At 40.6% G+C, this 21,615-nt stretch overlaps 1 long non-coding RNA gene across 1 annotated transcript in view; it reads left to right on the top strand.

Annotated features, from left to right (window-relative positions):
- The first annotated feature begins 19,550 nt into the window (after nt 1–19,550).
- Nucleotides 19,551–21,615, top strand: part of LOC145069144 (uncharacterized) — a 2,638-nt gene continuing 573 nt past the window's right edge. Inside the window, exons 1-2 of the long non-coding RNA XR_013689313.1 lie at nt 19,551–19,975; nt 20,064–20,181. This is a non-coding gene — a long non-coding RNA (uncharacterized LOC145069144). The remainder of the gene's footprint in view (nt 19,976–20,063; nt 20,182–21,615) is intronic.

Here is a 21,615-nt window from a genome sequence, read left to right as displayed (position 1 = left end):
ATTCCAATCTCGGGGACTGAAAATGTTATAAACTCAAATTCTAAAGGTTAGAAACCACCCTGATCAATCTTGGATGTTACAACTCTCCCCCACTCGATCTAAACTTCGCTCTCGAAGTCCGCTGGTGCAAAAAGATCCGGGTAATGCTCTCACATCCCATCCCAGCTCCCAAGTCCACTCGGAGCCCTTCAGGTGCCACAATTGCACCTTTACTAGCTTCACCACTTTATTTCGAAGAGCTTCAATTTTTCTATCCAGAACTACAATGGGCTTCTCAACATAGTTCAACTCTCATCCACCTGAATATCATCCAATGAAATAACTGCAACCTCATCTGATACACACTTCTGAAGCTGAGACACATGATAGGTGTTATGGATCTGACTCAACTCATCTGGGAGATCCAGTCGATACATAACCTTGCCCAATCGGGCAAAGATCCTGAATGGACCAATAAATTGGGGTCCTGACTTGCCCCTCTTCCGGAAGCGGATGACAACCTTCCAGGGTGACAACTTTATTAGCACAAAATCCCCCACCTGGAACTCGAGATCCTATCGGTGTCGGTCAACATAACTTTTCTGACGACTCTGTGCAACCTGCAACCTATCACACACCTACTGAATCAACTCGGTGGTCTTAAGCACCAGTTCGGTGCTTCCCATGACTTGATGGCCAACCTCCCCCCAACAAACTGGAAACCTACTCCTCCGACCATACAACATCTCGAACGGGGGTCGATCAATACTAACATGATAACTGTTGTTGTAAGAGAACTCTGCTAGTGGGAGGTAAGTATCCCAACTCCCTCTGAGGTCTAAAACACATGCCCGGAGCATTTCCTCAAGTGTCTGAATCGTCCGTTCGCTCTGCCCATTAGTCTGGGGGGTGGTAAGTTGTGTTAGAAAGCAGCTGAGTACCTAACTCCTCATGAAACTTCCTCTAAAACCTGGACGTGAACCGAACATCGGAATCCGAGACCACGGATACCGGCACTCCGTGCCTGACTACCACCTCCCGAACATAGATATCTGCTAATTTCTCAGCGGATATACTCTCAACAATCGGAATAAAGTGAGCACTCTTGGTCAGCCTGTCCACAATAACCCAAATAGAATCAACACCCCGCGCCGTCCTGGGTAGTTTTGTGATAAAATCCATGGTGATCTCTTCCCATTTCCACATGGGGATGGATAACGCCTAAACCTTGCCTTGAGGCCTCTAGTGATCGGCTTTGACCTTCTTACAGTTCAAACATCTCTCAAGAAACCAAGAAATTTCCCGCTTCATGCAGGGCCACCAATAGCTCATTCGCAGATCTCTGCCACACTAAGTCAATAATCCTCGATTGTCTCGAAAAAATAATGGAATATACTCCCGAATCCGCTCAGTCTTCCAGTTCCCCTTTTTCAATCCCTCCACTTGTTCCCCCTTGATCATATCCATCAAAGGTGAGGTAACCGTCATCCTCAAGCAAACATCTCGGATTGGAGCACTTGTCGTCTTACAGCTCGAAGCATCGGCCACCACATTGTCCTTCCCGGGATGATACATAATCTCGCAGTCATAATCTTTCACCATGTCTAACTATCTTCTTTGCCGCATATTCAGATTCGACTAATCCATCAAATATTTCAAACTCTTGTAATCAGTGAAAACGGTGCATCGAACCCCATATAAATAATGCCTCCAAATCTTGAGGGCAAACACCACCGCCCCCAATTCCAAATTATGAGTAGTGTAATTTTCCTCGTGAGGCTTCAGCTGCCTCGAGACGTACGCAATCACATGTCCCCTTTGCATTAGGAAAACTCCCAAACCCTAAATAGAAGCGTCACAATACACAACAAAATCATCCAATCCCTCAGGTAGCACTAAAATCGAGGCCTCGCATAATTTCTGTCTCAAGGTCTCAAATGCCAATTGTTGATCTGGACCCCACCGAAAGGTCACACTCTTCTTGGTCAAGTGGGTCAACGATACTGCAATCTTGGAGAAATCCTGGATAAATCTCCGATAGTACCTCGCCAGACCCAAGAAACTCCGGATCTCGAATGCGTTCTTCGGAACCTCCCAACGTATCACCGCCTCAATCTTGGTCGGATACACAAAGATAGCCTCTTGGTTGATGATGTGCCCCAGAAACTACACTTCACGCAACCAAAAATCGCATTTGGAGAATTTTGCATATAGCCTCTCCCTCCTCAAGGTCTCCAACACCTCCCTCAAATGTTGCTCGTGCTTCTCCTTGGTCTTAGAATATACCAAGATATCATCAATGAAAACGATCACGAACCGATCCAGCATCGGCCTGCAAACCCAATTCATGAGATCTATGAACGCTGCTGGAGTATTGGTGAGCCCAAATGGCATCACCACAAACTCGTAATGACCATAAGGAGTTCTGAAAAACGTCTTCGGTATGTCCTCATCTCTGATCCTCATCTGATGATACCCCGACCGAAGATCAATCTTGGAAAACCAAGATGCACCCTAAATATGATCAAATAAGTCATCAATCCTCGAAAGCGGATAACAGTTCTTCATCGTCATCTTGTTCAGCTCCCGATAATCAATACACATCCTGTGTGTCCCATCCTTATTTTTCACGAACAGGATCGGCGCTCCCCACGGGGAATTTCTCGGCCGAATAAATCCCCTGTCTAGCAGCTCCTGAAGCTGCGTAGATAACTCCTACATCTCATGTGGAGCTAGACGATACGGTGCCTTGGCTATCGGAGCCGCACCAGGCATCAAATCAATCTTGAACTCTACCTGCCTCTCGGGAGGCACCCCAAGCAACTCCTATGGAAAAACACCAGGAAAATCTCGCATAATAGGTACCCTGCTCATCTCTGACATTGCCTCCACTCTCATATCCGAGACATAGGCTAGAAACCCAGAACAACCTTGCTGAAGAAGTCTCCTAGCCCTTGCGTCTGAACAGAGGGTTGGCCCATGCGAGGCTCTCTCTCTCCATGGATAACCAGTTCTCCCCCACTTGGGGTTCAAACTCTCGCCAGATGACGCTCACAATCTATCATGGCCCCATTGGGCCCCAACCAGTCCATTCTGATGATTACTTTCAATCCTCTCAAAGGAATTGAAACCAAATCAATAGGAAACCTCTTGCTGAACATATTCAGAATATTCCTCCGAAATACCCTTGCAACACTCACGATACATTCATCCACAATCTCCACCTCAAGTGGGAAATCCAAAGTCCCCGAAGCATCTCGAAACTTCTTGCTGAGCACAAGAGATACAAATGATCGGGTAGCCCCCGAAACAAAAAGAACATGAGCCGACAATCTATTGACCAAAAAGGTCCCTATACAAGATCATAACAAAATGAGCATAAAAATAAAATAAATAAGACAGAAATAGATCACATACCATTCACGACGTCTGGCGCTGCTCAGGCATCCTCTGTGGTCAGCTGAAATACGCGACTCTTCACCGCAGGAGCCTCCACCTTGATCGGGCGGCCATCAGTAATCCTCATTGTAGCGGGCACGGGCGCTGCCACTGCTCCTGTAACATCCTAAAATTTGAGACCAAATATTTCATTTTTAATTTAATATTTCATAAAACAGATTCACTAAAAACATCATAAGTTATATCATATCATAAAAGCCCATAAATCATTTATCACAAAAACATGTCATAAGGTAATAATGTCAGAGTACAAATCCCAAGAATCTTATGTGCGGAAAATCATGTGTGTTATGCGCTGCAGTTACGCCGACTCCTTTCCCTTCAAAGAAGAGGTACCTGAAACCAAAAATATAAACCGTAAGCACGAAGCTTAGTGAGTTCCCCCATCATACCACATACCATACAATAAACATATGTCCAGGCATATCTGGGTGCCCGACCTACCCTGTTGAGCATACCAGGGTGCTCAACCTACCCCTGTTAGGCATACTAGGGTGCCTAACCTACCCCTATCAGACATACTGGGGTGTCCGACCTACCCCTCCGGTTTATCTCAACCGGTTACGGGGACTATTTCACCCCTACCACTACCACATAACAACATAACATATACATATTGTCAGGCATACCAGGGTGCCCGACCTACCCCTTTGGTCCTTCCGACCGGATACGGGGACTATTCCCCCTACTACCACTATCACATGACATCATACCATACTAGCACATAAAGCATAACAGATAGTTGCATACCAGATAATTATCACAAATACAATCATCTAACAAACAACTCCTACTAGTGGGCCAACATTGTGGCCTTAGACCAACTTCTACTAGAAGGTAACTCACCTCAATGCCGTGAAGTAGTTGAACTGTCCTCGACTTTGGGATCAACTCCTCTCAAACTCCTACATATAACAATCTCCTTTAATTACTCTTTCATACTCATAACCCCTTTAAGGGTAAACTCTGGTCAATGGTCAAAGTCAAAATCAACATCCTGGTTGACTCAACTCGCCGAGTTGGTCCATCAACTCGTCGAGTTCCATAATCCACAAAACCCAAAAATCTCGATCCTACTCATCGAGTCCTTTCATGAGGTCGTCGAGTTCTTACTTATAACAGAGTCGAGATCTTTTACTCACACCTCGCCGAGTTCCTCCTTGGACTCGTTGAGTTCTCCTTCAAAAATTCGAGACATTTTGCTCATAACTCGTCGAGTTCTTCCTTGGACTCGTCGAGTTCTTCAATCTTCTATCCCAAAACATGTCCAACTCGCCAAGTCATCTCCTAGACTCAACGAGTTTACTCAGTAACAGAAAAGGTTAGGGGACCACGACCCAACTCGCCGATTTGTATGAACAACTCGTCGAGTTCTCCATAGTCTAAATCCATACAGTCGTTTCTAGTCGGGCTTACTACTTTCAAATCATAGATCTGGTTCCCAAGTGTCGATATATCACGTAAAGTTTCTAAGTTTACGTCCATGTAGGGGTTATTTAGCTCAAAAAGCACTAAAAAGTGGTTCACAAGTTGCATGGGACTCCCATGGCCATAAAGTTGGCACCTTTATGCCATGGAGTCCCTCAAAGGCTCCAGATCTAAAGTTATGACTCCAAAACATGCTTGCATCCATGAATGGTTCCGAAATATGCTCCTTAAAGCCCTAAACTACCCCATGAAGAGATCTAGTAAATGAATAGTCAAGGTATAGACTTTATACCTCAATAAGGTTGCTTTGACAATAAAATCTATGGATCCAAAGCTCCCTCCTTCAACCAAGCACTTCAAGCTTCCACTCCTTCAAGGAATTACCAAAGAATCACTCTCTTTTCACTCACACACACTCAAAAGGGTCTAGGTCACGAATTAGGGTTTTGCTGGACTAAGGGAGGCAATGGGGGAGGTGACAATGAAATGTTAAGGTCCTTAAATAGGGTGCAAACCCTGAAAATTAGGGTTTCACTCTGGCAGCTCTACTCATCGAGTTGAGGCTTCTCAACTCGTAGAGTAGACTTCAATTCCCGCATCCAAAAAAATCCCATTCCTACTCGACGAGTTTGGGGCCTCCAACTCATCAAGTTCCTTTCTCAAAAGTGAATAATTCTTATTAAAATACATACCGGGAACCGAGCGTTACAGCTCCTCCAGTCAACCTCGGACAATCGGCCTTTTATTGACGGTTTGGTTGCAGTGAAAAAAAATCAAGCCCTTCTTGGGGCAATCCCTGCTCATGTGGCCCGACAGGCTCCACTATGCGGCTTACCGCACTTGGCACATCAGCCTCGACACTGCTGGCCCCTACTGGGAGGACCAGAGGTATTCGGCTTCTTAACATGACCCACTGCTGTTTGAACCTACTCCGGCTTCCGCTTCATTCGTATCTCCAACTCAATTTCCCATTCGCGGGCCTTCTCTACCATGTCATTCATGGTTTTGTACCCTGAAAAGCTCACAAACTCACGGATATCATCCCTCAGCATGGCATGATACCTCGTCTTCTTCATCTCATTATCTGCAGTGTACTGCGAAACCAACGGTGCCCTCTCTCTGAGCTTGGCGGTGATCTCCGCCACAGTCTCTATCGTCTGATGAAGGTCCTGAAACTCCCTTACCAATCGTTGCACCTCAATGGTCGGTGCAAACTCCAGATAAAACCTCCACACAAACTCCTCCCAAGACATCTCAGCCACACCCACTGATCCTACTGCGCGGGTAACCTCCTCCCACCAATCCCGTGCCCGATCCCTCAACATACAAGACGCAAATCCCACCTTCGCCGCCTCGGGGAAAAGATCGTGCGCTGGGCATTCTCCATGTCTGCCACCCAACGTTAACTAGTGATGGGGTGATTGGGGTCCCTTACCTTAAAGAACTCAGGCTTATCACACGCCTTGAACTCCCGAAATGAGGGAGTTCAAGTCCCAATCTAACCCGCAACAATCTCGGCTCGGAAGGACCTGAGCCGCTCCTCCATAATCTCCATGATCCCCTCCTTGATGGTACCGAATATCACCGGGGTAGCGTCAAGGATGCCACGAGTAACCTCAGTCGTGATGAGATCGCGCAGCCTCTCATCAATGGGCTCTGCACCAGAGCCTGAACTTGATCCTGAACTCGAACCTCGTATTATCATCACCATCCTCAAATGAAAAATACAACAAAATATAAATTTATAAGGAAGTTGAAAAGGGATTCCTCCTCATCGAACTCCTTAGAGCTTTCCGATCTATCCTTGTTTCGGGTACATGTCTTGTGTTTTTAGTACTACGGGCCTAATACTACATTCCACACATACTTGTACCTTCCCCAAGGTCATACCTGATACCTCTAATTCACCCAAACACAATAACATGACCCACTGAATACATCATAAACTCAAATCCTAAACTATTATAGGATTTCTCAATCCTCACCGAACCGGAAACTTAACTCAATCATAGCAGGTTTCCATATACATGCAATTCATACACAAATAGAATCACATACCTGTCAAATAAAGCTTTTACCCTAAACCACAACCAAAAAAGGAACAAGAACAAGGCAAAATCCATCATTCTACAACTATGAAATCCTAGAAATATACAACTTTGAAAGCGTACATTTAGCAATTAATCAATTCAACATCAATTTCCAAATATAACTATAGCATGGCTAATACATTGGGAACACTTACTTGAGCTCAGCCGATTAAAATCTCATTGCATATTCAACTATTAAAATCTCATATCAAGTAATGGGCCGGCATTGATGCCTTCGACCCATTGGTATAGTGAGAAGACTCACTTCAGTCTGCTGAAAAGAATCACTACTCAACTACCAGCCAAAATCTCACACGGAACAAATATACAAATACCCTAATTAGGATTATAACTCAACCTATTCAAAAAGCCCAAAATTCTAAGTCCAAGTTCCACCATAGTGGCCCAAAGGTCATTCCTTCACTAATGGGCCTAGCATCCAAAGTCCGCAATCATTATGGTCCACAAGGCCCAAGAGTCCCAACTAAGCTACTAATGATCCAAGAATGAATTCCAGGGTCTAACTGGCCCAAATGCCAATGCCCAAGGTCAATAACCCAAAACCCATATAAGGCGCAAAGATTTGAGCCCAACGCTTAACAAGTTTACCTGAGCCGTACGCCCGACGTACACACTGGTACGTGCAATGTACCTCAGCCGGAGGCAGTATGCACGGCGTACATGGGTGTACGCGCGGCGTACGCACCCGTTATGCAACAATCAATGCAACGACTTAATGCATTAATATTTTACGTCTAAAACTCAGATCTGAACCCATGAAGACCTATATGGCTATAAAGTTGCCAACTTTAAGCCCTTGCAAGGCTACAAGAAGTCCAAAGACGAAGATCAAGTCTCTTAAGCCTTTTCCTACGTATTATCTCAAGAATGGGGACCAAACCACCTCACAGCTTGCACCTTTAAGCATTGAGACACTAAAACATAGCTCGAAATGAAACTTGAAGGCTTGGGGGTAGCTCATACTCACCAAGATCTAAACTTTTTGGGTTAAAAGGGAAATCTAGCCTCAACCAAGAACTTAAGGAAACATAAGCAAAGATTTGAGCTTGATACCTCTATGTGGTGCCAAATGAGTAGCAAATGTTGGATCTGAAGTCTTGGGGACAAAGCGTTCTTCTTGAACAACCTTCTTCACCACCAAGGAAGCTCAAAATCTCACTATAAAGCTCAAGAGCTTTAAAAATGGCTAGGGTTAGCTAAGAGGGACGAAATGACAGTGGGGGCTAAGGTGAGGGAAGGTCTTGGGGTCATAATGGGGTTTAATTAGTGCACAAACCCTAATCACTCGGGGTTTGGTCTGAGCCACGTACACCCAGCGTATTAAGATGTACGTGCAGCGTATGCACCCGGAGTCCCCTACGCCCAACGTAATAAGAGTTACGCCTTGCGTACTCAAAAAGATCAGATTCCAACCTCGGGGACAAAAATGTTATAAACTCAAATTCCAAAGGTTAGAAACCAACGTGGATGTTACATTTGATAATTAAGAACATGTGCGAAAAAAAAAGATTATCTAAACTTACAACTTGTTTGAAAATAACTGGTTTGAATATCATATTGTTGGAATTTTTATATTCAAAATTTGGAAAACGCAAAATTTTCAAAGTGAATAGTTGCTAATATTTTCTGCCTTTTACATAACCAATTGTTCTATGAAGGCCGTTTGATCTTAAAATACTTAATCGTACATGAATCTACTTTAAGGAAAATGTCAAGTCCCCTACAAGAAAGAATGTTTAGGAAAACATGGTTCTAATCTTTGTTTGACCTACCTACCACGATCGAGGACTCTTGTTCATAATGTCCTCAACTGTGAGGTCCTTCCTAATACATAATTACCCAGCCTTGAGTTCTCATTTAGGATAGTTGTTCATTAACCCATATACATGTCTAATCATTTTTGTTTGATGACTGGATTGAGATTTGGCCGATTACATGTAGAGGATAATACCAGAGTCTCTAGTTAAGGAGATACACATTCAAAAATACAAAAGTCAACGACAATGTTACAATTAGGGATTTGAAGCTTCTTTTTTAGTTTAACTCTTTTCGTAACTTATCAGACGATGATATGATCTATATCTACCTACTATAATTTTTAAAGTGTGGATTTATGGGAACAGATGTGTAGGAGGCCATGAAAGAAGATATAGTGATGCTTTTATATGACTTGGATGCATGTAATATGTGTTGAGATACATTACAAATATCGATTTCCCCTGTTTCCTTATTTACTTTTCTTGTTGGTCAAGGATACTTAGCATTTAATATTTCCTTCTTTAGGTTTTAGATTTAGATTTCAAGTCTTTTGTTTTACCCTATAAATATGAGGTCTATGTAATTCATTCGGAATAATAAGAAAATAGTTGTTCTTCTCTTCCAAATTTGTTATGGTATTAGAGCAAAACGTGGGAATAAATCCTAGTTTTGCCTCTAGAACAATGACAGACAACGGCCCCGACGATCATTCCGGCGGCAAAAAGGAGACACAAACCATAGACATCTCGTCCCCCTTCTTTCTTACTTCACCAAATCATCAGGACTGAATTTTTTGGGTGAAAACTTGCTCAACAATGCGAATTATAGTGGCTGGAAAAGTGAGAAGACAAATGCCTTATACGTAAAAAATAAAATAGGATTCATTGATGGGTCGATGCCAATGCCTGCCGACGACTCCACAAATTTGATGAATTGGAAAAACGCTGCAATGCCATGATACGGGGATAGCTTGTTATTTCCATTGACAAGGAGATCAAAAGTAGTGTCAAATATGTGATCATTGCCCATGACATGCATATGGGTTGATCTTGAAGAAAGGTTCGACAAAGAAAACGCACCAAGGGCCTATGAACTCAGACGCACAATCACCACAATACGTCAAGAAGGGATGAGTGTTTCCACGTATTACACGAAAATAAGAAGTGTTTGGGATGAAATCCAGTCAATAACTCAATTACCAACATGAAATGTCAAGGATGTAGGTGCAACATCTCCAAATAAATCACAAGACTGTGTGACATGGAGCGACTTTATGGTTTCCTAATGGGACTCAATGAAGAATACAACACGGTCAAGACTCAAATCCTTAGTTCCGATTCACTTCCTACACTTGGAGTGGCCTTACATCTCGTTAGTCAAGATGAACAACAACGTATTGTTGCATCCACTCGACACCCAATGGGAGAAGTGGTTGCTTTTCAAGCAAATGGAAGTAGTCTTAGTCGACAACCATCAAGAACCAATAATCAAACTAACAACAGGAGAGATGATCGTGGAAAGAAGAATGATTATAGATGGTGCAGTCATTGTCAAAAATCAGGGCATACTATCGATGGTTGATTTGATTTAGTTGGTTATCCATAATGGTGGAATGTAAAAACCACTAATGCTAAAGGTCAACCAACTAAGAAATCAGCCAAAAACAGCCATTGTCACTGTCATCAATGAACAAGACAATCTTAACATAACCAAAGAAGAATACAACAAACTTGTCCAAATTATTCAAGCGATAAAATGACAATAACACGCTCCTAAGGCTAACATGGCAGGTAAGATTCCTTATACTTCTCATGCAAATATGATTAACACAAATAGCCCTAAAAATTCATGGATTATCGACTATGGAGATAGCGAGCATATTACCCCCCATAGAAATTGGTTGAAATCCATTAAAGAAAATAAACATGGCACCACTGTGACCATCCCAAATGGTGAAACAATTCCCATCACCGGGAACGATAGCATTCAACTCTCGTAAGGTTTTGAGTTAAAACATGTCCATAACATCCCAAAATTCAATTGCATTTTATTGTCCGTTAGTCGACTTTCTCGTGACTTGCAATGTTCACTGACATTCTTTCCGGACTCCTATTTTATACATGACTTGCATTCAAAGAACCGGATTGGGACGGGTAAGGAACGTGATGGCTTGTATTACTTGGAGCCGATCAAGAAGAACAACATGATTATGGCGGTTTGTAGTAAAAAAGTTATTTGGCATAGGAGACTAGGACATGCATCTGAAGAATTTTTGAGAAGTATTCACCAATTAGAGATAGAAAAATCCATACATTTTTGCGATTCTTGTATTAGAGCTAAACAAAGTAGATTACCTTTTCCTATTATTTTTTTTCGAAAACTCATGAATGTTTTGAGCTTATTCATGTTGACATATGGGGTTGTTATCATCATGCCTCACTTAGCGGGTCTCATTATTTCTTATCCATTGTTGATGATTTTAGTAGGGCAACATGGGTCTATTTGATGAAAAATAAATCAGAAGCATCTTATTACTTAACTTTATTTTACAACATGGAAAAAACACAATTTGATAAAAGAGTAAAATAATACGTACTGATAATGGGTATGAATTCAAGTCACAATATACTCTTGATTTATATAAAGAGCATGGAATCTTACTTGAAACGTCGTGTCCATATACACCTCGGAAAAACGGTGTTGTGGAACACAAGAAGCGACACCTTCTTGAGATGGCACGGGCATTATGATTCCAAGCGTCCCTTCCAATCGAATTTTGGGGAGATTGTGTTCTAACGGTAACTTACGTCATTAACAAATTACCAACTAAAGTGTTGGACAACAAAACACCCCATGAAGTGTTATTAGGTAAAGACCCATCATACAAGCATATAAAGGTTTTTGGTTGTCTTGAATATGCTTTTGATACCTTGGGAAAACAAGACAAGTTTGTTGAAAGAAGGAGACCTTTTGTATTCATGGGATACCTAATGGGACAAAAGGGGTATGAACTCTATGACATTAAAAGCGAGAAGACCTATGTGATTAGAAATGTAACTTTCATTGAAGATGTTTTTCCTTTTGGAAATAATTTTGAGATGAACAAGGATTTGGATAGCACGGATATTTCAGAATCCTTACACAATCTTCAACAAGAAATTATTGGTAACGACGATGATTATCACATTGTTGAATCACGTCAAGCGGGTGATGACACTAACGATGTTGATCATGACACTTCACAACCATAACATGAGTCACCTCCAAGGTCACAACAGCCTCAACATCAACATGAAACATCCTCACAACGAACAAGGTTAAGATCTCGGCCTAGGAATGTACCGAAGCGTCTTAAAGAATACCATATTGACTTTCCACCTTCTTTAACACACTTAAAGACGCATGAGGAATCTTCCACACAACATGAACTTTCGAATTTCGTATCATATAAGAACTTTTCTAAGTTTTATAAAGCTTATCTTGCAGCAATTAACTCTCATGATGAACCTAAAAATTTCTCTCAAGCAATGAAGGATTCAAACTGGAGAGACGCCATGAGTAAAGAAATTCATGCACTTGAAGAAAACAACACTTGGGTGTTAACAAAACTACCACCCGGGAAGAAAGCCATTGATTCAAAATGGGTATACAAAATAAAGTATAAGACTAATGGTGAAATCGAAAGATATAAAGATCGATTAGTTGCTAAAGGTTTTACACAAGTCGAAGGAGTTGATTTTCATGAAACATTTGAACCGGTTGCAAAACTTGTAAGATGTGCTCTTGTCGTAGCAACAAAGAAGAAATGGGATGTATACCGGATGGATGTCAATAATGCCTTCTTACAAGGAGATCTAAATGAATAAGTATACATGAAAGTACCATAAGGTTTTAATAAAGGGAATGAAGAACGTGTGCGCAAATTACAAAAGTCTATCTATTGTCTGCGACAAGCGTCCAGAAATTGGTATCAAAAGTTTTCGAAGGCAATAATTTGTCATGGCTTTAAAGAATCAAAGGCAGATCATTCCATGTTTATCTTTTGAGAAGATTTTGTGCATGCCATTGCACTCATATACATCAATGATATTCTCTTATTGGGTAACAATGGTGAAAAAAATAAGAAGGTTTCGTTATAAGCCAACGAAAATATACTCTTGACATTCTTGAAGATAGTGGAGCTCTAGGATGTCGGCCTTGTAATTTTCCTATGGGGAAGAATCTTTGCCTACATAGAGATGAAAAAGTCACAAATGTCAATGCATCTCAATACAAATGATTGGTGGGAAGACTGCTTTATCTCATTGTTACTAGATCAGATATTACCTTTGTTGTGTATCAGCTTAGTAAATTCCTATGTGAACCAAAAAAATCCCACATGGATGTAGCTTTTTAGGTCTTATGTTATTTAAAGGGCACACCTGGACAAGGGTTATTTTTACCTGCAACTAGTAATTTAAACTTATAGCTTATTATGATGCAACCCGGTTAAGTTGTCCTACAACTAGACGATCATGTACGGGATATTTCATTAGTTTAGGAGGGTCACTGATTCTGTGGAGGACCAAGAAACAAATTGTGGTGGCTCGTTCCTCTGCAGAAGTAGAATATAGAGTACTGTCTGTGAAGTTTTATGGCTAAGATGGCTCTTACAAGACTTAGATGCTGCCCAACAAGATGCAACTCCTTTAATTTGGGATAATGAGGTTGCTCGACATATTGCAATCAACTTGGTTTTTCATGAAAGAACAAAACATGTAGACGGCAAGTGAAAGACTTTCTTGTTATTTGGGGCATATGCTGAGTTGAGTACCGTTGGACTATCTGTTAAGGCGAGCGTTCGACATCTGGACACGACAAGTGAAATTATTCGTTTGGTAACACCGAGATGATCAGGACTGGAAATGGTCGTTCGATCAGTTATCCATGAAGGGAAGTTGTACGGTACGGTTCCAGGGCAAGAGGTCTGTCGAAGATTCAAATCAATGTGAGGTTTCAGGATACGGGGAGGCAGGAGTAGTTTCCTGCATGAGACGAAGGATTTACCCTTTGTTGGGATTGGAGAGAGTCTAGTTTGGTTAGTATCAGGTTTCCATGGGAAGGCTGTATTTATTCCGGAATGTGGAGGTATTGACCAGATTGTTAGAGGTGTTGGGAAGGTAAGGACGAGTTTCGAGGATGAAATGTAACACCGTAAATTTTAAAATAAAATTTTCATTTAAAATTACATAATTCTCATAACACATTTCACAAAATCTCATTTATTTAATTTACAAATCACAACTCCATAATTGTTTGATTAAAATCCAAGATCCTCTAAACATAAATCTTTCACTGATGTGTACAATCAAGCCGGTGCCTTCCCGTGATCCTGAGAAAACCTGAAAAACATAACACCATACACGGTAAGCCCGAAGCTTAGTGAGTTCCCAGAGTACCACACATATTTCATTAGCCTCTCATGGCTATACTCAGATAAGACCCTCCGGTCAATGTGTCTCAGTGAAACCCTCCAGTCCCACAACTCGCGTGGACCCTCCGATCCTAACTCAGTAAGCTCAGAATAATACACAACATAAATCACAAAGGAATAATGCAGGATATCACAATACACAATGCAAGAACATAGGACATCTCAGTCACACAAAGATACCACTCATGGTAAGTATAGTGAGAAGACTCACCTTGCAGGCAAGCAAGCAAATAACCTCGTACCCGAATCCCGAACTGGCCTCTGCCTATCACAAAGGATGAATATCTTTAATTAATACTCTTTTCATGACTCTAATAACTGAATGCTATTCTTTCTCTTTCTAACTCTTGAAGTGGGTAAAAGACCATTTTACCCCTCCATGGTCTCCATTACTCATGATTGACCCAACCAAAAAGTCAACAAAAGTCAAACTTAAGTCAACAGTCCATATTTGACCCGACTCGCCGAGGGCACCCATGTGACTCGTCGAGTCCACTCGTTTCCTTGGAAGTCTCGCGAAGGTCCAACTCATCTCGTCGAGTTGACCCCAACTCGCCGAGTTATCGCACGATCAAGCTCATCGGGACAAACCCTCACCGACTCGTCGAGTCAGGCCATGGACTCGGCCAATCCCTTCGATCTGATTTCTCATTCAGACGATTTAAGGTAGATCTATCACTCTAAACACTAGATCTACCATCCTAAGGGTTGATTGACACGTAAAGTATTGATCTTTACACTCATGCATGGTAGTTTTGCTCCAAACTACCAATACATGTTCTCATAAGGTGTTAAACACCATACTCCTCCTATGGGTGAATAAATTCGGGACTTTTTGGCTCTAGGGACCTCACAAGGTCCATATCTGAGGTTTAAACCTCTAGATAACTTAGTATTCTCGAAGTCCCAAATAATATGTGATGAAAACCCTAACTTCTCCACTCATGAGATCTAACCAAATAAAGGGGAAAGATTCAAGCTTTTTACCTTCCTCTTGAAGCTCTGGACGAAATGGCCTGAACCCCAACAACTCCTTCTTGGTTCTTGCTGAACAAAATCCTCTTTCTCCTCAAATATGCACTAAAATCCTTCAAGGTTAGCTTGGAGACTCTCTTAGCTCACTACACTCGTTTAGGGTTTCACACAGAAGGGTTAGGCAGCTGGTGAGGCAAAAATGAGGGCATAAGTTCCCTTATATAGGCCCCAACCCCAGGATATTAGGGTTTCTCTGCCCAACACCTACTCGGCGAGTCGGCTCTTTGACTCGCCGAGTCCATTCATTAATCCCACGCGGACAAATCGACTCTACTTGACGAGTTGGACTCACAACTCGTCGATTCACTCCATAAATCTCAAAATTAAACAAAAAATAATATAACTGAAAGTCCGGATGTTACACGAAATCTAACTCAAGTGGGGGAGAGTTGTAACATCTTGTTTTGGATTGTTCCCATTTTGAATTGGTGATCAAGGATTAAGTGCTATCAAGCTACGAATACCTGAGGGGTCAGGTTTCGGACCTATTTGGAGTTGGATAATGTGCCTTGGATTGCTTGGGTATTCAGTTTGAGTTTTTGGATCAAAGGGTATTTCGGTAATTTTTCAGCTCATGTCTTTATGGGAAGTCGATTTTGGTTCGGGACATTTTATGGCAGGCAAGAATTGATAATAGTGTTGAGCGTCTCGATACCTTTCTATGGATATATGAATGGTTGGAATCGGAGTTGTATCGAGTAAGTTATAACCTTCGTAAGAATTAGGGTTTTGGGAAAATCCCTAGTACGCAGGGTGTACCAAAGAGAAAGAACTACGCAAGGCATAGCTGGAGGATCGCGTAGTATATATGCGAGGATTGAATCAGGGTGTGCGGCCTCGTACGTAGAGCGTACGAGAAGGTACGCTATGCGTACGAGGGTCAGATTGAAAACCCTAATCTTAGAGTTGTACCCTATATAAGCATAATGTTGAGCCTCCTTCTTCATTTTAAGTCAGCCCCCAACCTCTAAAACCCTGGAACTCGTCCCTAATCATTCATGGTGGCATTTTGAGCTTATGGAGTCCTTTTTGGAGTGTTTGGTCCATATCCAAAAAGGTGGAGTTTGATGCAAAGATGGGGATCAAGGAGAAGCTTATGGATCTAGATTTTGTGACTCATTTTCAGTTTGATGAAGGTATACAGCTTTGAACTTAATCATTGGTGTCTTAGATCTACCATTTATGGGTTTTTGTTCATTTTGTTCCCAAGTATGAGATCTAGTGGTCATGATTTCATTCCAGGAACTTTGAGTTTCCCCTCTTAGTGTTTCTGAGGTTCAAGGTCCATAAAGTTGGCACATTTATAGTTTAAGACCATCTATGTTGGAGTTTGAGCCATTTTCATGAAAGTAGAATGCTATTTGGTCTTGTTGGGGCATGCAAAGTCACCAAGTCAGTGACTTTATGGGTTTAGACATTAGTTGGGCCTCAGATATGTGGTTTGGACTTGTTGTACCAAGCATTAAGAGCTTAATGAGGATGTGGCTTAATGGAGTAATACGTTGGGCGTACAAGTCTGTATGCACAGCATATAAGCCAAACAGCCTATACACATAGCGTACAGCTGAGTACACCCTGTGTACTCAGTCAAATGGAGTTATGAGTATTGGGCTTCGGTGTGGGCTAGCTGTTGGGCTTGTTTGTCTTGGGCCCTGTTGGGCCATCAGGTTTTGGGCTGTTAGAGAGGTTGAAAAGGCCCTGGAAGGAATTGGGCCCAATTTGAAAAAATGGAACATGGTTTGGGCCACGAGTGGTTTTTAGCATTTTGGGCTTAAGTGTTTGGATTATTATTGGATCATCATAATATAAAGTGGATTTGATTGAAAAGAAGGATTGGGCCTCATGGCAAGACCATGTAGGGGTTTGGGCCTAATTTGGAAAATTGGGCCATATGTTGGGTCATGGTTGATTATTAGGCTTTTGGGCCTTCAGAGTGTGAGTTCGGGCCTTGGTTTTGAACCAAGCTAGGTTAGGGGTAAAATGGTCCATTTACCCCAAGTGTGGATTTATGGTTATGCATTGAAACCCAAATGTTTAATTGGGTTTTGTTTTGATGATTGATAGTACGAGGATCGGTCAGCCAACAGTCATGGATTTATTCGCGGGACTTCAGCAGTGTGAGGTGAGTCTTCTCACCATACCAATGGGTCGAAGGCACCAAGGCCGGCCCATTCAGTTAGTGGTAGTGTTATAGTGGGTTCAGTACCAGTATGTCTGGTATGCATGTATATGTGAATGTGCTAGTACTTTATTGATTAGATATGTGAAGACCCCAGGGGGAGCTCATGGCAGTTGGATATAAGACCATGTGGGGGAGCCCATGGCATTCCAAGTAAAGACCATGTGGGGGAGCCCATGGCAAGTAGTTAAGACCATGTGGGGGAACCAATGGCACAAAGGTCTAAGACCCTGGGGGGAGCCCACGACATCTTGGAGTAAGACCCTGGAGGGAGTCCACGACACCCCTATATGTTTAGATATGTGTTATGTAGTATGATAGTTATTTCTGTGATATATGGCATGCTTGTTGACTCTGTATCATTTACATGGAAGACCCCGGGGGAAGCCCTTGGCATTTCGGTATTAGACCATAGGGGGAGCCCATGGCATTCCAGGTAAAGACCATGGAGGGAGCCCATGGCACATAAGTATAAGACCCTGGGGGGAGCCCATAGTATCCTGGAGTAAAACCCTGGAGGGAGTCCACGACATCCTTATATGTTTATATGCATTGTTTATGTGATATGTGGTATACTAGATGTTTATGTGGTATGTGGTATACTAGTTGTTTATGTGATGTGTGATATGCTAGTTGTCTTTGTGATACTTGCATGGAAGACCCCGGGAGGAGCCCGTGGCGGTTGGTTATTAGACCATGGGGGGAGCCCATGGCACAAAGGTATAAGACCCTGGGAGGAGCCCACGACATCTTGGAGTAAGACCCTGGAAGGAGTCCACGACATCCTTATATGTTTGTATGCATGGCTTATGTGGTTTATGTAGCTGATATAGCTGATATGGTTTATGTGATTATGCGGATTCTATGGGGTATGCTTTGGGGAACTCACTAAGCTTCTTGCTTACAGTTTTGTTTATGGTTTCAGGTATCATCGGTTCCGAAAGGAAGGACCCGGCTTGATCGCAACGCACACACCCATGTTTTCCGCATTACGTGATTTTGGGATGAACTCTGATAAATGTTTTTAATTAGCAACGTTTTGGAATGTTTGGATTAAATGATATGTGTTTGACTATAATAAAAATGAAATTTTTACCTCTGATTTTTGGGTCGTTACAGGTTAATAGTACTACCATGACACCACCGTTTACGTTGTGTCTTGTTGATCGCCTTAAGAAACCCTTTCTTTATTTTTGTACATTGTTCACTTGTACTATAAAAAAGAAAAAAAAATTCTACAAATAACTTCAAATGAAGCTCCCATACACATCCCCAAAAGATCCAATGCTTATGGCATGGGGTTTATATATGGAAGCATTTTAGATAATTTCAAGTTACATGATCCATACATATTATACATAAGCATTATTTTGATCCCATTAACATGTTTTATGGTAAAAATTTTTAATCCTAAATTTGTGTCATTAAACACATGCCTTAGTCATATATCCATATTATGTGTAACGCCCAGGTTTATATGCTAAGTACACCCCAAAAATTTTATTTCTCATTTAAAAAAATTTCAATTTATCTTGGTGTACATTGGAACTCTGGAATACAAGACGTTATCCCAATGATTGTATTGGCCCCAGACGTCAGAATAATCTACCTGCAAAATAATCATCGTAGAAATGTAAGCCTCACGGCTTAGTGAATAACATGTACTATATAACATAATCACATAAATCACATATATCGCAATCAAATAATCATCAAAAATATGTAACAAATAGATTACAATAATTAGTGGTGTTCTCATATCCTCTTATCAACTCTAATAATAATCATTTTTTCAATAATGATCTATTACTCAATAATGATCTCTATTTCTCTCTCTCTCCCATAGTGATCTATCTCTCAATGATGATGTTTCTCTCTCTCTCTCTCTATATATATATATATATATATATATATATATATATATATATATATATATATATATATATATATATATATATATATATATATATATATATATCTTTATACCTTAATAAGCATTTAGCATGTTTTGCTGAATTTTAAGAGGTACGACTCATAAGGCAATTTGTACAATGAATTTATGCAACAAATCTTATCTGGTCAACAATCAACTAAATCTCCTTTTATCTCTCCAAGACGACCGAGTCCTTTAATTTTGATGAAGTCTTCTTGAAGCCCGAGATGTTGGCAAAAATCTTTCAATTCTGGAAAGCCCTCCCCTTATATTAGGCACTATTCTCCTTCTCTGATATCATTTCTCGTTTCTCTATGAAGCAGATTGTATTCCTCTCTTAGTCAGAAAACCCTAACACCACTCACCACCACTGTTTACCTCTTCCACCACTGAACCACCACGTCGTAAATACAGACCAGGGTTCAATCGTTCCCTCTCACCATTATCCAATGTATATCTTTCCTTTTCCATGACCCAAGCTCCTTAATCCATGATCGAGTCGTGATCCTGGATAAATTCTTTCAATTCTTGCCCATCTTCCCCAATATCACGCGCTGAATTTTTCCACGTTCCCCTAGGTGGATCAAAGTTACAATTTCTGCGATTACAATTCATCGAAGGTAAATTTTCTATTGTGGTATTTTCGCAAATTATGATTATAGGAAGGACTAACCAAGGAACACAAATTTCAATTCCAATGCCTCACAGATTATAAGGATTCAAGATGACTCCATGGAATGTACATTCTCTATTCTGTTATTCATACTCTCACGACCTATCACCACTTTCGGTTCACTCACCACTACCACTTTTTCTTCAAGAGTCGGTAAGCATCTTTCTTTTTATTCATATTAATTTTTTTCCTTCGGTGTTTTGTCTATTGTGTATTCGATTTCACTTGACCTGTAGTATAAGATTGAAGATATTGTTTGATGTTTGGCTGTTGCTTTTTTTTTTACATCAGAAAACAATGCCCTAGATTTTATTTTATTTTTTTCTTTTGATCTCTCTCCAAAAAACGTCAGAGGATCACCAAATCTTCATTATTATTTTTTTGGTCTTTTTAGATCTTAGAAGAGTTTTTTTTTTTAATTAAGATTCTAGGAATCCATTCATGGATGTTCCCTTTTCTATTGTATGTTGATAAGAAAACATAGACATGCCCAAAATCTGAACTATTCTCTAGGGGGTCGAATCACAATTGCAAAATTGAGATTAAGCATGTGTAATGGTGGTGTTAGATTTGTTACTAACAAGAACACCAAAAGTTCACTTGTAGCATATAGTGTTTCCTTATTCACAAAAAAAAGGAATTTATGATCAGGTAATATGATATCACCTTTCCCTTATTTTATCTTAATAGGTTTTTATTTAATTTTAAGATTCATGACATTGTAAATGATTTGGAAAATGACAAAAAGAACCCTTCCAAGTTTGGTGTTTTTGATCTTGCACACGGGTTCCTATACTCTTTTTATGTTAGTATGCCTGAAGTTGGTTGAAGCTGTTCAGTTGTTGAGGACTAAGTTTTTGCAGGTCAATTTGTTAGACAAATTGGAAATCATTGTCGTCAATTAGCCAATATATTCATTCTTTTCAGTATTTTTTTGGCATGCTATTTACTTGCCTGGGTTCCAAAGAACTCTTGAACTTTGACTACATTGCATTTATATTTTATAAATTCTTCCTTTATAAAATTCTGTTTTATTCTATTTTACAAAATCACCTTCCATGTGGTCTTCAACAATATTCACCATACTGGCTTTAGCACTAGATTTTTAGGCTACTTTTATGGACTATATTATGGTGTTAGGAAAGTGTCAGGTCCTCTATTCATTTGATGTTTATGATGTATTAGCAGTTTCTTTTCATGATATAAGGATACCAATTTCATTAAGTAGTTAATATATTTATTAATTGTTTTTTATTTACACTAGATTTCGAATATTAACTTAGTTATCTTTTACCTTATACTTGCAGTTTTTTAATCTATATGGAGTTTGTTTAAGGAGTTAATATATTTATTAATTGTTTTTTATTTACACTAGATTTCGAATATTAACTTAGTTATCTTTTACCTTATACTTGCAGTTTTTTAATCTATATGGAGTTTGTTTAAGGCATCGTTGCTTGATACCAAATCAGTTAGATCTCAACCTTAAGGTAGATATGGAAAGAAATATTAAACACCATTGTTTGCATTCTCAAATATTTATGATATTCTTTCTGTTAGATTTAAGGTGGGTAAACTGTCACCAGG

Source organism: Lactuca serriola, chromosome 8, assembly GCF_051521515.1.
Source record: "Lactuca serriola cultivar US96UC23 chromosome 8, Lser_US96UC23_V15, whole genome shotgun sequence".
NCBI lineage: Eukaryota > Viridiplantae > Streptophyta > Magnoliopsida > Asterales > Asteraceae > Lactuca > Lactuca serriola.
Note: the sequence above shows the minus strand (reverse complement) of the source record. Positions and strands in the feature narration are given on the sequence as shown.